Consider the following 17,608-nt stretch of genomic DNA (forward strand, 5'->3'; position numbering starts at 1 on the left):
GGAGGTCATTAACTGGCAATCATGCTTTGGTAATGGCAAGAGTCCATGCATTTGGTTAATTCCTTATCAGGCAATGTTCCCTTTCTCTCTCAACCCCCCACCCCCATCACTCCCACTCCCACCCCCCCACTATGACAGGTCATCATGCAGACTGGAAGTGATGTAAACTAATATCTGCATCTCTAAAAAACCTACACACACACACACACACACGGATACACTGTCTGCTCTGCACACCATGAGCTTTATCTGCACCGAGCCCGTTGATTTGCACTGAGATAAAACAAAGCAGGTGCATGAGTGTGTGTGCGTGCAGTGTGTGTGATTGTGAGTGTGTTGCAGGACACTTGACAAAGCATAGTGCTGCCAGCCGCCGCTGCTGCTGCTGCTGCTGCAGTGAAGCCTCAGTGGTTAGTGACTTACCTGCCGAGTGCTCAATCACTTTAAACCCGAGGTGAGCTGACGTCATTAACACATTCTAGATTTTTAACGGACAAAAACGCACGCGACCGTTTATCATCACAGAGATAGAATGTAGAATGTAGAATGTAGAACACTGGGGCACTGGGCAACAGCCGAACTGACGACCGTTAGTGTCCAACCGTTGATGATGTTGCTGCTGCTGTTGTAGTAGTAGCTGTTTTCACCGGTTTGTCTCGTTACTGTGTGTGTTTGTTTGTGTTGTTAACGGGTTACAGTAGGAAGTCAGGTTGGTTTGTAGACATGTACTCACAGTGATATGACTGATGAAGTCCTCCTCTTTATTGTCTCGGCTCGGTGTGGCTCGGCTCGGCTCTGTGGCTCTGTGGCTCTGCCCGTCTTTCCCCCAACTTGCTGAGGCTAGCAGCAGGCTAGCTAACGATCCGCCGGGCTCATACACACACACACATTAAAAACACACATACACACGAGGGATTTTTTTGTCTTCTTGCCCCGGTTCAGCAATAAAAATATAAAAGAAAAAGGGTAAAAATGGACGCCAATAAAAGGGATCTCTGTGTTGTGTGTCCTCCTCTTCCCTGCAGTTAGGAGTTACCAACGGTCACCGCGCGAGAGAAAAATATCACTGTGTGTGTATGGTTTTTTTTAATGACAGGGCTCTCGGTGTGTGTGAGTGTGCTGTAGTCTGTCCTTTGTTGTGAGCATCCCAGCGTAAACACTGAGCCGACCCGTCCTGTCCGTTCACTGTGGCTGTGGGAGGAGACACGGAGAAAGAAACACACACACATTACACACACACACACACGCGCGTTGAGGTTGAGACGCTCGCTTCGCTTACGTCGCCGCTAAGGATTCTGGGGCGTGTAGTTTTTTAACTCGCTGCCGGCCGGCCAGAGGAGAGGAGAGGGCTCCTTGTACGGTCGCCCAGAGAGCAGCAGGGTGACCCTGGGTCGGCCCAAGTCTCCATGGGGCCCTAAGCAAAATCTTATTTTAGGGCCTTATATTATTACTGCCAAATAATATTGATTATTGGCCATTTACACACCTGCTACAATCTTTGGTTTTTAATCTGAAATGGTCGCAAATTCAGCTAAAAGTGCAGCCTGGGGTCGATTTACACCTAATATTCAAAGTGATAGTACTGAGTGGGATACTGACTGTCATATAGGCCTACAACAAAATGAGTCAAACGACAATGCATTTGATGCCATTACATCACCTGCTCCCTTTTTCTTTTTGTACATTTTTGTATTATTTTGTTGTTGCACATTCAGCAATGTGCAACAACCCCCAATGAGAGGTAGTCTAAAATGTTAAATTAATTATTTTGTCTAAGTTTTAAGGTTTCAAATAGAGAATGATTGATTTTTTTTTCCTCAAATTTGACACTGTATCTCCAGGATAACTCAGGTGTATAAATCTGTATCTTATGAAAGACATACTAACAGGTAGCAGCAGAATGGCTCATAATTTGAGTAAAAGCTAAAGTTAATCCAAAAATCCCAAACCATTGATGATTCAATTTGGCATACTATGCACTACAGCCATAGGTAACATCATGTTGATACTGACTCAAGGGGCTCCCTTCCAGTTCGGGGCCAGAGGCAATTGCCTGGGTTGCATGCCCTGTTGTTGTTTTAACATTCATCATTAACGTCATGCCTGTTTGACATTACAAAATGAGGTTGCAGTTTTTGCCCGTATTTATTTTGATTTTATTCAACCCAGTCATTTTGCATCTCTTTGTCTTGTTTTTTAGTTTTTCTCACATGTCAGATAAAGTGGGCTATCTTTCAATTTAAATGTTCATGTGTAATAATAATAAGTGTAGACTGAACTTGAACCTGAAGTGTCATAATAAATCTTTACTCATTTAAAAGGTCAGAGTCTTTGCTGTGAAGTTTTCTGATGGGACACTCAGTAGGACGGCAGCATGAGCTCACCTTCAACACCAGCTCGACCTTCAGGGGGCCCACCGCTTCATCGACCTCCATGTTGAACTTTGGTGCAAACGTGTGAGATTCGGGCTCCACACACACACACACACGTGAGTCACTCTCCCTCATGTGCACCTGCATGCTCGCCTTCATTCAAAACACACCTTAGCCAGCTTGCATACCACGAGAGCTTCTGGGACGACTTGTACAGTTGTTTCTGCCACTATATCAGCTCATCTTTAACTATTGAACGCTGCTTCCTTCTTTGCAATTAGTTTTAGAAGCCACTTTAATAAAGTTGCTCAAAGTTGAGTTTGAGTATTGCAGCTTATGTACCAGCTCAAACTTGAAACTGCTGCAAGTTTTACCTGATGCAAAAGATGATATAGGAGTGTGCAACTTTCATGCACTCATTAGTTTGTGTTTTCAGTGTTGCTGCTGTAACTTTGTCCTGTTTCCAGCTGTTGTTTCATATCAAACAATACATCAGAGAACACAAAGACTAATAATAAGAATATATCTAAGTCAGAAACATGTAATGAATCACACTCATGGGAGAAATATGGCTGAGTCATTATAATATTCCACCAAATATAAATATTATTGAAAGAGCTTTGAGAGATCGTTGCAACACAAATCCCATCATGCACCACTGGAGCTTCATGTCCTGCCCATACGCTGCACAGGTGGAACACACAAAACTTAGTCTAATTAAGTTAAAAAACCTTTATTTATTTAAGCAATACAGCCCCTTGGTACAGTCTGGTAGTAACAGTGCACACCATATGAAATTCACGTTACTGGTTTGATAACAGTTACATAATTCCTCTCTATGCTCTCACACTTCCACATTGCCCCTAAAAATGTTCCATCATTGCCTGAAAATTAATAAAATAGCTCGTGATTTGCATTTTTTAAGAGCCACTGCATGTAATTGACACTATAAATTATGTTTATATGTTTTCCCAACAGTGGAAAATCTCCAGGAACATGTGCACATTCTCCACGGTATTGCTCCACATTAGGGTAATTCAGAAGCTCACACAGCCACTAAATCAAACAGCAATTCAAAGCTGATCAATTATCAAGTACAGTATAATAGTGAATATGAGCGATGTACCTGGTGATGGGATCAATAAAACTGGTGAAATCAAACCTCAAAAAAGAAATTTTTTATACAAAAGTTTCACAGTTGTCGACACAATTGGCCGTCGTTTTGTTTCTCTATACCCAGGATTTGAGAAGAAGCTGTGAATCTGTCCCAGATGTGGAGCAAAACACCATCACTACTCCAGCTGTGTGTGTGTGTGTGTGCATGTGTGTGTGAGAGAGTGTGTGTGTGTGTGTGTGTGTGTGTGTGTGTGTGTGTGTGTGTGTGTGTGTGTGTGTGTGTGTGTGTGTGTGTGTGTGTGTGTGTGTGTGTGTGTCTGTGTATATATATATTAATTGGTTTGAGTGGGGGACAACTCCTTCAATGTGAGAATGGGTGGAAAAACCAGGTGAAGCCAAGAACAGATTTAACACAACTTAACTATCCTCACGGTAATCACACACACACACACACACACACACACACACACACACACACACACACACACACACACACTCATGCATGCACATAGAGACAGACTTATTTTTATTCTGCCGAGTCGCTGTAAAAGACCCACTTACGTTTGCTAATAAAATGCACGCCTGCTGCCGCGCTGAACGCCGGGAGTGAGTGAGTAGTGGGCGTCACAGGCTCAAGTGTTTTTCACCATGAGGCTGCAGAGACTCTGCCCTTAAGAAACATAAGAAACCATGTGTGTGTGTGTGTCTGAACTGAACTGAACTGAACTGACACACACATTCATGCACACACGCCTTACATAATCTTTGCACACATTTTAATCTGTGTTTGAACCCTCCTGTTTACGTTGCTACAGTTACAGCACCAACACCTCTCCTGGACGTTTCCAGGGCAAGCAAAGGGGGAAGCAGCAGAGCAGACACACCTTCCTTTGATTCGAGCGGGGGGTGAAAAGAGCTGCAGCAACAGTTCGACTTCAGCAGCTCCTGATGGATGTTTTGACAAGTGCTTCTCTCTCCAGGAGCCAATGGGGCTGCACGTCCGTGTGAAACGTCAGGACTTTTTGAAAAATGGTGCACGGTGCCTGTGTGGCCTGATTACAGCCCGCAGGTACACTGTGTGTCTGGACTTGTGCTCTCTCTCTTTGCCTGAGAGCAAACTCTTTTTATACCCTGTGAACTTTGGTGCACACATGTATTGATATTGTAACATATAAAAGTTTGGTGCATATTATCTCCCAAACTGGTGGACATTTTTACCTCGCATTTGAAATATTTACACATTCATTAGTCTTTGTTATTTATGAAAAAAAAAACAGGAAACAGGAAAATATAGCTAGAATTGAGTCAGAAATAAATTGCAAAATATGCAAAAGTAAATATGCAAACTTAATATGCAAAATTAAATATGTAAAACACAAGATCAGGAAATATGAAAGTGAAAAAAAAACATGTAAAAGTAGCGACAGAAAATGCATTTTAAAGAATAAGATTATTGCTTTTCTGCAGTGCACCGTCAATACACTTGCACACACCTCTACATACTGCACAACTCTATTTCTACATTGCATATTTATGTGTGTGTGTGTGTGTGTGTGTGTGTTTTAACTCTAGAGCTTTATTTTTTCATATTTCCTATTTAGTTTTATTATTTTTTGTACTGTTTAACAGTCTCTCTTGTTCTTGCACACAAGAGTCAAGTCAAACTCCTTGTACAGTATGTGTAAAACCTACTTGTCAATAAAAGTTATTCTGATCTGGATTATTTTCACACTTTTTATACACATGTATATTGTTTGTTTTTTTACTTTTATATGTGCAGCAGATAATTCCCACCATGTTGCTTTGTGGTAAAAGTTGCATATTTTGATTTACCTGCAAAAACCTACCAGTTGGTTGTGAATGTAAAAAAAACAACAAAAAAAAACATTTCTTTTATTTTTACTGTTATAAGAAATGCATGGAAGTTCATAAAGAAAACAGCCAAAGCTTCAACTACAAAAAAAACTGTATAATAGTGGTGAACCGAGTGACATCAACGGGGGATTTTTTAGATTACATCAAGCTGAGTTTGAAACAGTGAACTGTAAACTATTAGGACCTTGTGTCTTAGATCATGAGTCCTGAAACTAAGTAAAAACACCACAGGAGAGTTTGAGCTGCAGCTGTTGAGGAAGACTGAACTGTATATTATATAGGCTATATTAGCTCTAAGAGGAAACAAAAATACAGTCTCAACGTCCTTCCTTCCATCCTGACTGAAACGGAGGTGAGACGTTGCTTCTACCTAAAGAGGATGACAAAATAATGTTTGATCCCCGGTTTTCACAGCTCAGTGCGCAGGTCGGCTCAGAGGACGCGGCTCTGACTGTCGCTGAGTGTTTTGACAGAGTTTGACCTCTGACCTCGGTCTGTTCAGCAGCTCCCGCTCCGAGTGATTACAGAGCTGCTCCCAGCCTCTAAAAAAAGCTATTTTTGAAAAAAAAAAAGGGGATGAAAATAGCCGATATTTCCATTATTCAGCCGGAGTAATTTTAGCATCAAACAAGACAAACAGATCTGTTTTTTGACCTGATTTACTGAACTTGATACACGCATACGCACGCACGTATGATGTAAGCGGCCTAAATTTGTGCAAAAAAAAAAAAAAAGCATCTGTTCCCGTCCCATGTGATGCTGCCAGTGGACACAGAGCGTGTGGTGTGGTGTGACTTGCTCTGAGGGCAGACTGTTCTCAGAGAGCATTTTTATTCTTTGTTGTTGTTGTGTGATAAGACCAAAACATAGCAACAGCTGGGCTTCGTTCAACGGCCGCCGCCACAGCCGCCGCCGCCGCCTCCGTGCAGGGCAGGAGAGGGGAGGGGAGGGGCTCGGCCTGCACGGAGAAGTCTTCACTGCTGTGACAGGATTATGTGATAGAAACATGCTGTGCTCATGCGTAGCCAAATATTAAATAACACTACTGTCCCGTGTTTGAGGGGCCGAGCTCAGTGCTGTTGTCGTGCTGCCATGGTGACAGTAACCATGCACAGGATAATGTTTACAGAATGTTTAGCATATCACAAAGCAGGCACATAGGGTGACTGGACCAGATGAATCAAATGTTTGTGTGTGTGTGTGTGTGTCTGTCTGTGTGTGTGTGTGTGTGTGTGTGTGTGTGTGTGTGTGTGTGCTGGCATTGCAAGACTAAGTGCATTTTTCACTGACAGATTCTGGTATTGTTGAGTTGCCAGTTGCTAATATTGTGAATGGATGCAGTGTGTGCAGCCAAGTGAAAACTACTATATAACTACATTACAGTAACATTTAGCCTATATGTGTGTATGAGTGCAACTGAGTGAGTGAGGTAGTTTTTTTAACGTCTACATTACGTGGTCTGTGCATATGTTACTGCAATGTGGTGTAATACGCTCCAGATGTTGTTTTGTATAAACGAAGCACTGGGCAACACCGCGCTTGGTAACAGAGTTGCTTAATCACTGTGAGTGTGAGTGTGTGTGTGTGTGTTGTGAAGGGATGATCTGCTTCCTGATAAGATTTCAAAATACCACCAGCAGCAGCAGCAGCAGCACCTGTCTGCACGCATCATGACACACACACACACAAAGGCACAGAGAGATATCTACCCAGTGATATCCGACAAACCTCCAGTGCAGCTATAAGGTTGTAAACGCTTTACGAGCAGATAAACCAGAAAATTCAAGAGTCAGACAACTGGCAAGATCTTTTTTTTTTCCATCTCAGCTGCTGGTGCGTCGGCTCGGCTCGCTGTGTGGCTCACATGAGACGACGGTGCATTAAAAAAAAAAAAAAAACTGTGTCAAATGAACTTCAGCAGAATAAAAAGTCAATGTTTTATTCATTTTGCATGAGAAGGACGCAGGTTTAGTCGATCTCTGCATCTATCAACTGAAAATTAAAGAGAGGAAATCTTGCTGTTTTTAGGGCGGCATGGTGGAGCAGTGGTTAGCACTGTGACCTCACAGCAAGAAACTGATGGGTTTGATCCCTGAGCCTTTCTACGTGGAGTTTGCATGTTCTCCCTCTCTCTGTATGGGTTCTCTCCAGGTCCAAAGTCATGCACAAGAGGTTGATTGGGGACTTTAAGTTGCAACCCAGCATGGATAAGTGTGGTGGACTGGACAATGAATGGATGGATCTTACTATTATTGAATTTGTAGTTTTTTCTAAATAAATACAGATATTTGTTGGGTGGTTGATCAGTTTGTCACTACTTTGGTCCGCTAGCTTTATTGGCCAAGTATGTTGCACACACATACAAGGAATCTGACTTTTTCGTTACTGAACAATAATAAAACAATCCGAAATACAAATAATACAAATATAGTTACTGTAGATAAAAAGTGGTCAGTGGAATAAGAGTGGTCAATTGGTACCCAGTTGTGCAAATCAGCAAACATAAATAATAAATACTGGATAAAAGAGTATTTCAAATATGTACTATAATAGCACGCAGGATATGAGAGTGACAGTGTGTGCTGTGGTGATACAGTAAAAGTCTGAATTTTGATTAAAATCACTACACTTACTTTTCTCTACAAATGCTAAACTGATTCATGGTCCACAGAGGAAGAACTGTTTTACTACCTCAGTGAAGGTTTTCAACACATAAACATCTGTTTGATGCAGGACATTTGCAGCTCCCAGATGTTGCAGCCGAATGATTTCATTCACCTTTGTTGTTCTGACTTTCCATCCACTGTCATTATACTGTATATGAAGAGGAGGTTTGGTCGGTGGCACAGACTCTCCTTTACTCCCCTTCAGAGGAAGAAGGTGAAACAATATGATGTAATCAAAAACAATAACATGCGAATGTGTTAATTTAAGGCAGGTCACACACAGTCACAGTCTCCTCGTGCTGCTTTATGTTTTTATAACTCGCTGTGTTCCCACTCAGGTATTTTTATGTGCAAATTGAAAATGTACTTAAAAGCAGGTGGAGGAAACTCTCCTGATGTGAACGCGTTAACATGCTGACGTAAGCCTTCAGCTCAAAGCGCTGCTGGGTCTAATTACAGCCTCGCGGAGCTGCTAGCATGGCTGCAGACTCTTTGGTCTTGTTGTATGAATTAAAGTCTGTGATAAATGTGATGCAGTTTAAGAAAACGAGCCATGAACTCATGCTGCAATTAGGTGGATTTTGCCGTACAAGCAGGATTTTTTGACCAAACTTCCCGGTGCAGCTCTGCCTATTTCACCCTGTTCCCTCAAGTATGATGCAACGTTGTCCCTGCACTATAGCTACACCGTGTTGTCTCACTTCCCTCTGAGCTGCTGACACACATTCACTTTGTTAGTTGCAAACTCTGCACAGAGCGACTGTGATGTCTCCAAATCCCCCAGACGACGACTCAAACAGATGGAAACAGGCTCAGCGATAATCACCATCAGCAGCTCAGTGGTGATATCATTTCAGATTGTGGTCGCAACACAGATCAAACACACATCGGTGCATCTTCACGAATGATGACAGAGGTAAAGAGAAAAAGGAAGGTGAACAAACATCTACAACAGAATAAAAAGGCTGTGGTGTCTGTAGCTCTTGAGTCGGATGAGGTGCTGATTAAAACACTGAGACGTTGTTGATTAATTTGAATTAATCTGTTTATAGTGTTTATGTGTCCCTGAGCAAGGCATCAGCGGTCGATTACCAGCAAGAGACAGATGAAGCAGCTCCCTGGGTGGAGGTAAACACCAAGACAACGATTTGTTTTCTGCAGAGATTTTAATTTACTGAACGTCTCATTGCTGTTCACTTCATATCAGGTGCTAACAGAGCCGTTGCTAGTAATTCTGGGTCCCCATGAAAAAGTACTGAAGTGGGCCCCCCTATGGCCTCAGTGCTCCACGAGGGAGGCTGCATGGGATTGGTGTGAGCATACCCGTCAACATTGGGATTTGAAAATAAGGGAAAGTCCCACCACCCATGACCCTTTTTTTTTTTTTTTTTTTTTAGAAAAGTTTACAAGACACATAAAACTACCCACTTACAAACTACAAGATGGTTTTCACAGCTCCTACTTCCTGAAATTAGGTGGGCATTTTTATTTCCTGTCCTTTTCTATTGGGTGATGTGATTAATCAGGTGTGCCTGGGAAATACGGGAGATTGACTTGAACGTGGCGTTTAAGATGATTGGATGCTGTTTTTACAGGATCGTCCGTCCCACAGGTGACTGACACTTTTTCATTTTTGTGAAGAATCATTCAATTAACTGGTTGCAATCGGAGTGTGAAGAGGTTTTCAAACAAAATAGCTCCAGAATAGAAATCTCCAACCCTATACCTTTAAAGTCACATTGTTGCTACAGTAGCTAACTAAAAACTTTCTAGTTTAACGGTAGGCTACTCAGCTCCAGGTCGGATTCAAGACAGATTCATTTGAGAATCTGTATCTCAACAAAAATTCATCTTCATTAGAAAACTTGAGCAGGTTGATTCTCAGTTTTCTTTGAGGAACTCGATTTGGGTCAAATCCATTTCAAAAAGTCAGTGATTGTAAAAGTTGAAGTTCTTCAACTGGTGTTTCATAGATAACTCTGGATCACAGCTTAAACTGGAGTTTAAACAAGATTTGATTTAAATCTGTTGGATCATAACTTTAAAGTAAAAACGTAACTGGGTTTAAAGATGAAATGACAGTAATTTCTTCTTTATCTTTACTCATCTGTTTTTCTGCTGTGACATTTCACGTGTCTATGTGGGATGAATATTTCTTGTCATTAAATAAAGTCATTTCCTCCTTTAACAGAAGTCATTTGCTGCGTTTCATATTAAGTCACTAAACAGTTCCTAAAATTTGATTTAATCACGCTAAGTGATGAAATCATTCTTAAAACACTGAACCTCATCAGCTTTAAAGCCATAGTGGCTCTTTGTTAGCAGGTTTAACTTCACACGACGCTAAACGAGTGTAGGCTATAATGTTTTCAAGAAGAATACAGAGCGGCAGATTTTTGGTAAAATGTAATTACATGACGTGTTGCAAAATGATCAGAGGTGATGCAAACCAGATGTGGAGGCACAGTAAATTTGGTTTAACTCTAAATTTTTTACTGGAATTCTCTTTTTAATTAAAACGTTGGATCGCTGAGATCAGTTTCATCTGTTACCCACAATGCCCTCCTCCTCCTCCAACGTATGGTGGCCATTATTACAATTAAACAGAGTAATTTTGTTCCGCCGTGTGTCCTCATCATGTTCCTTATGCTTATGTGACAGGAACATACGAGTAAGTCTATATGAGACCTTGGATGTCACTGTATATAATTACAGAGTCATTTGACTGTAATTAGGTGTGCGGTGTCATCACGGAGCTCGACAACCACTATAATTGGCTGCAGACAGACAACGAGGGACCGTCAGCTGAGCGCACACCGAACCGAGGCAGCGTTTTAATAGCAGCCTGTCAGAGCGGCCGTTATCTGTCTGTTGTTGTTACTCTGCAAGGTGTGGAGAAATGTTCACAGGTTACTCGAGTAAGAGTAAAAAAGTAGGCTACTTGCTTTTAAAGGTACTTAAGTATCCAAAAGTAAATGCTTTTAAATTTACTTTAAGTAAAAATAAGAGTAAGAGTAAGAGTAAATTTCTTATTTTTCACATCAATTAATTACTATAATTGTTTCTAAATTAATTTTAGGACCTTTAAACTCTTGTTCCTGAGAATTAACTCTTTGAAACCACCTGATGTGCTGCTTTTAGGGGTTAGGGTTTCCTTCTTTGACAAACACAGCTTGTGTTCAATAGTATTTTAGAAAAAAAAAAGTAACAAGTACTTTTCAACCTTCCTAGAAATTAACTTGAGTAAAAGTAAAAATATTTGTCTTGGAAATGTATTCAAGTAAGAGTAATAAGTACCAAAGAAATCTAATACTCAAATCCTCTGGATATGTAATTAAGTACAGTACTCAAGTAAATTTACTCCGTTACTGTCCACCACTGATCAGCATCAGCTCATATAAAAAAAGGATAAAAAAAAAAAAAACTTTGGAGGGGATATTTGTAACCCAGAGGCAGCGCTGCTTGTCGTGACGTCGTCGTGTATATGATTCAGGTCGGAGAGACTGGAGGAAACATGACCACGCTCTGTCGAGTGTCCTGTTTGAAATGCTAATACTGGGTTTAATGGAGGGAGATGAGAAGGAGCTGATCTGAACCAGTCTGGAGGGAGTTCAGGTGCCATGTAGGAGACTCTCTGCTGGAAGACGACGTGTGTGTGAAGTGTTCAAGCCTCCGTCTATAGGGGAAGTCACCTGAGACAGATGCTTTACTGTATGAATACACAAATACAGACACAAAGAAATATCATGTTCATGCACACAGATCCTGAAGGAAACATGTACGAGAAACAGAGCCACTGAGCTTCACTGTTTAAAAAGCCAATAACAATATGTCACAAAGGACCAATAACTACTAATAATCAATGAAAAAAACAAAATCACAAAATAGAAAAGCTGACACTTGAACTGAGATTACAAGAAAATAATGGACAAAAATTGCATATGTAACGGATGTGCACTCACTCCACCGATAAAAGACGTGCTAACCAACCTGCCAAGCGGTTGTTAACCTCTTGGCGAAGAGGTTAGCATCGTCGCCTCCGGTGCGGGAGGTCGTGGGGTCGAACCCCACCTAGGGCAGGCCGTGAGAAACACAACGCAGAGGGCCAGATCGACATCGGCTACACATACATGTAAATGGACAGAGGAGAAACTGTGAACTGAATGATGGATGCATTTTTTAAATTATGTTATTTTTTGTTACTGTAATGGGACTACAAAGAGTTTCGGAAAGCAAAGTGTTTTCTCGCTACATTTCCCATGAGCCTCTGCGCGCACAGTGAAATTTTTGGACCGGCGCAAGACGGACGAAAGCGAAAGTATTTGCCAAGAATGTTTTCATTGATCAAGAATGAAAGTCGGAGGTTGGAAGACGATCAGATACCGTCGTAGTACCGACCATAAATGATGACAACTATGCGATTCGGCAGTATTATTCCCATGTCAGCGTCCGGAAAACCGAAAGTAGGAAATGCTGGGCAAGTCGACCACTAAATAATATCAAAATAACTATAAAGACAAAACAATATAGGCTATTTATTGAGAATGGACCCATTAACAAGTGTGGGTAACGTAGATTCATCCACATTAATATGAGACTCTTTTATAACCAAAAGCAAACTCCTCGGGGTCTCTTTAATAATCTTCTGTAAATAAAGATTAAAGTGAAAAGTTAATATATATATGTCACACTGATCCTGCATTTCAGTGAACATGAGTGTTGAGTGGTCGGTTACTGATTGATTAATGCTCTGTTTACCAAAACAGACAGAAAATAGAACAATGAATGACCACTTTGTCCTGTTAAGTTCAGTAAAAAAGAAAAAGAAAGATACATTTCAGCAGCCAAGGATAATGAGAGTGTGAGAGCAAATGGACGCAGCAGGTCCTCTAGAGTCAATGACCACATGTCTGATAATCATGGAGATCTGCTGAAAAATAAACGACCGGCTCTTTAATGTGGTGAAGGTCTGGTTGGGGTTAGGTCGACGACCTACTGAGTTTCAGTTTAGATCATAGTTTTTGGATTAAAATAAGTTTTTCCTTGTTGGCTCGTATTAACGATTATTTAAATTGGCCTAAAATTGTCTCACAGATGTTTTTTGTTTACACCAGAAAGAAGCTTATAATTTCAACATCGTCAGATTTCACCTCCAAATGTTTTGGCCTCGAAAATTTTTAAATAGTTTCGATGTTAGTAATTTAGCAGGAAGTATTGTGTGATTGGAAAAACAGAGGTTAGTGCACACGAATGCATAGTTTACAGTAGACACACCCACACACACACACACACACACACACACACACACACACACACTGATGCTCTAAGACACACACAATGTTTATATAGGCTATGTTTCGAATGCACTCTCTCTCTTTCTCTTGTTCTCACACACACACACAAAGTTCAACAGTCAGTCAGGTGAGGGATCTAGGGGAGGTCATCATCATCGTCGCCGTGGTAACGCGCAACACAGTGATGCAAGCGAGCATGATGTCATCGCATAAATCTGTCATCCACAGCCTCCGGGTGTTTTTTTTTCTCGCAGCCACAGGAATTGTGGGGGATTTTTGTACTTGAGTAAAATCTGGCAACACAACACAACAACGACACAAAGGGAGGATTTCTACACACAAGAGGATTTTTTTTTTTTTTTTTTTTTTTATTGTTCGAAAATACATGAACAGAACTTCATCGAAGCGTGTCTGCTATCACAGTGCATACATGTCACAACACAGGAGTGTACAAACATGCCCTTTGGGGAGAGACAGCGGAGGTAGTCGACTGGAGTTTGGAGCAGATACTGTAGAAGATCTGGCAACACAAACCTTTCACAACATCAGGTGTGTGTTTACATGAACTGCAGGTGTGAACCAATAGAAAACAAAACTCTGAATTCTGAATTACACCTGGCTCTTTGAGTAAGTAGTAGTGCTTTTAAACTGAAGGAGGAGATTGCTTATGAAATGATGTGACTGTACTCTATGATAGTGATCAGTTTTATTACAGCACCTGAAAGTGTGAGTCAATAATTTAATATTTCCAGCTAAATAAACACTCATCAAAGTTGACATTTGGGAAAAACGCATGATTAAGTTATTATTCATTAAAGGTTGAACAGTCACTCACACAAACGTGCTTCATCAGGACGACGTGGGTGTGGTTTTTTGGGGTTTTGATCAGATCTGACCGACAGCGTCCTGGTAACATAAACAAACACTGGCAGCAGATCTCCACTCAGATACAGCTGCAGGTCGGACTGACGCCACGCCCGCCGCACACGAGAAATACGAGAAATACTACTGATAGGTGTGTCACGTGAAGTTTTATCATGTGTCCAAGTCAAATAGTGAGAAATTAATTGAGAAAAATTGGGTTTCAGGGTAAAATTGTTGAGTTAAAAATGGATTAATTCAACTTCAAAAAGGGAAAATGAGTCGTTTTTGCTATACATCCGACAGAGTCATATCACCTAATCAATATCATTCATGAGACTTTGTTATGGCAGAGTGAGTGAAACTGTTCACTATATGAGCCAGTGTAATCAGTATTTCAAGACATATTGACTTCAGCATAATGACTGCAGTTCATGTAAAGCTATAAAATGTTTACATAATGCTCAGCTGGTTTTGCAGGTTGATTTACAGACTGAATCATTGTGAATTAATTGTGAATATAAGGTTCTTTAGAACAACTGCATGTTAAAGCCACTGTAGGTCAAAAAAATGAAAAAAAAAAATCTGCAAATTTTCAGGCTTTTTTCTTGCAAATTTGTGAGTTTATAATATCTGAGTTTTTTCTTCTGAATTTCGGTTTTAAACTCTCACTCTTAATCTCTTCACCCCCTTTCTTCTACTCTTTTTTTCAACCTACAATGACACTAACAGGCCGCCGTATTTCTATTTTCTTCCTCCAAAGTGGATGTAGAAGTATTTCAGAAAAACAAAACAAAACATCAGATTTAAGACAAACTTTTGGCAATAACATCCCAATTGTTGAGAAAAAAAACAGTCATGTTGCAGTCAAATGTTGCAGTCACATTACTGTACAGTGTGATGGGAGCGGAGTGAGGCACAGAGGTTCATCCCGTCATGACAGAGTTACTGTACAGTTTTTTTATGCATCATCACAGTTTGGCAAAAAAAAAAGAAAAAAAAGAAAACAAAATACAGCAGAGTTTCTGTGAGAGCAGAGCAGGAGGAGCAACGACAACAACACAATGTCCCTTAAAATGTGCGACAGGGACATTGGCGACTGCACAGCAGAGCAACAACAACAACACTAGCATCACTCACACACACTCTCTCACAAACACAAACACACACACACACACAGAGCGCAGGATGCAAACATCTTCACCATCAGAGCATGACGCAAACCAATCGGAGCAATTTACAGCCATTTAGATTCATTATTCATCCTGCTAATGGACGCATTAATTATCCATCAGTCAGCGGTGACACGGTGGAGGAAACACTCACGACACGTTGTCTACACACACTACGCATGCTGCTATACTGTGTGTGTTTATACGTCTACACAGCTGGGTCCAACATCTGCCCATTAAAAAAAACAAAAAAAAACAAAAAAACATCATCATTATCATAGTCATTTATAGAGTTATTAAGTATGGATCCACATGGATGTAAACATTTCTAAAAAATCCTTATTATGAGATTGGCACAACATGCGTCTGTGTCGGAGCTTCTGAAGTTTAGTTGGGATGTTTTGTTCAGATGAAACGATGGAGAGATTGTTATTGTTTTAATCTGTGTGAAAAACCTGCAGGTTTAAAATGCACCGGCTTTAATTAGCGAGCGTCCAGCGAGCTGCCGGCCGGTCCACAGACTTCGTTACCTGCTGGCAGAAGCAGACCAGCTGTTTCCCTGTGTTTCCAGTCTGTTTGTCACACGAGGGTTAGGGCATATCAGGTTAAAGGTGGAATATTCCTTTAAAGGCAGGAAGTTGAGTCTGTGGTGAAAATGTCTCATTGTGGTTGGAGAAAAAATTAGATTTTGTTGTATATTATAAACAGAGAACAGCTTCTTTTTCTTTTCATTTTCCTCTCCAGCCGTGTCGTTGTTATCTTAACATGTTGTTTCATGTGTTTTTTGTACAAAATGCAAAAAAAAAGACACATCAACAGAAGAAATATCCACAAAAAAAACAAAAAAGTGTCGTATTTTATAAGAAATACCAATTAATACAACATCAAAATTACCTAAAGAGGTATTTTAAAATGTAGCTTCCTTCATTAACACAAAGTTTTTTCTGGGTTTTTTTTTACTTTCCACCTACAATTTCACGACACAACAACCCAAAGGCACATCTCTAAGACAAGTTGAATCCAAAAAACATGTGTGCTTCATTTACTGTCTGTGGAGGATTCATAGACAAAATATATAAAATATGAGCAGATTGTGTTAAAAAAAAAACATATTTTGCACGGATGCAGGCGGCTTGAAGAGCGTGGACACACCTGACTCCACTCCAACCAGCAAAGTGGAGCATCATCATAAAAGCCACACATACTTTTCCCCTCCACCAACATCAACCCTCACTCTGTTTTCGTTTTTTTCTTTCCTGCAGGCACAAAACCCAAGTTACGGAGAGAAACCATCAACCTGAACCAGACCATGACCCTCCCTTTCTTTGCATTATAAGCACCTGGTGTCGCCCTCCCTTCTCCGCCAAGAGAAGTGGAAACACACAGAGACAACGAGCCGCTAAAAGGAGACGCTGCCGAAGCCTCAACTGGTCACAACAAGTTGCTTGATTATATGAAGAGAACAGCGCTTAAACGTAAAAACCTGCTCTGGGTTCCCACGGCATGTTGCTTTCTGCTCTTAAAGCAGCCAGAAATAATAATTAAAAATAAAAAAACAAAACAAATTTTCACATTTTCTTGTGCTACGACTCTTTTTCTGACAATTTTACATAGATTTTCTATATAGTGTAAATGTTAAGTTGACAAATAAACACTGTAAAGACAAAAAAAAAAACAACTACAGTGTATTTTCCTCTTTTTTCCAACATGGACGTTTAGGCCTCATCTATTCTGAAAAAAAGAAAAGAAAAAAAAGTGAATCGCAGCAGAATCTCTCTGTTAAAAATTAAGACGGAGGGCAAACAGAAACAAAGAAGTGACCCTGAGTTGGTGCCTGACTCATCGACGACGGGGGTGAAAAGTTTCAACAGGCTGCAGATAGAAGTGAAATAATCAATAAGACCGGACATGAACTTTACTCTCACGTTGTGCACGAGTCTGTGTCTGTGTTGTGTACTGTGTTGTTGTGTGTTTCTACATGCAGCATTTTGACACTTCACCCATATTTGAAGAGGCCAAAGCAACTGTTGCAGGATCAGGCAGCTGGCTGAGTGTGTGTGTGTATACGTGTACATGTGTGTGTGTGTGTGTGTGACAGGAGGAGGAGGAGGGAGACGGATGCATCAGTTCATCAGTCCATTAGATCAGTAAACCCTCTCCTCCATCCTGCTCTCTGCTGCTGCTGCTGCTGCTGCTGCTGCTGCCACACAGACCGGAGGAGGAAGAGCGCAGCTGAGTGTCGTTGTGTCACC

The 17,608-nt window shown here is 40.8% G+C and overlaps 1 protein-coding gene across 3 annotated transcripts in view; it reads right to left on the reverse strand.

Moving 5' to 3' along the window:
- Window positions 1-1,173, reverse strand: part of peli1b (pellino E3 ubiquitin protein ligase 1b) — a 50,440-nt gene extending 49,267 nt beyond the window's left edge. For 2 of the 3 annotated variants that reach the window (XM_083988270.1, XM_083988271.1), the window contains exon 1: window positions 734-1,173. The gene's annotated coding sequence lies outside the window, so the exon portion shown is untranslated. Of the gene's footprint in view, window positions 1-423; window positions 472-733 lie in introns of those variants that run through there. The other variant, XM_083988272.1, reaches the window with a different exon arrangement.
- Between the last annotated feature and the right edge of the window lie 16,435 nt (window positions 1,174-17,608).

The sequence above is a fragment of the Trachurus trachurus genome (genome assembly GCF_905171665.1).
Source record: "Trachurus trachurus genome assembly, chromosome: 15".
NCBI classification, from domain to species: Eukaryota; Metazoa; Chordata; class Actinopteri; order Carangiformes; family Carangidae; genus Trachurus; species Trachurus trachurus.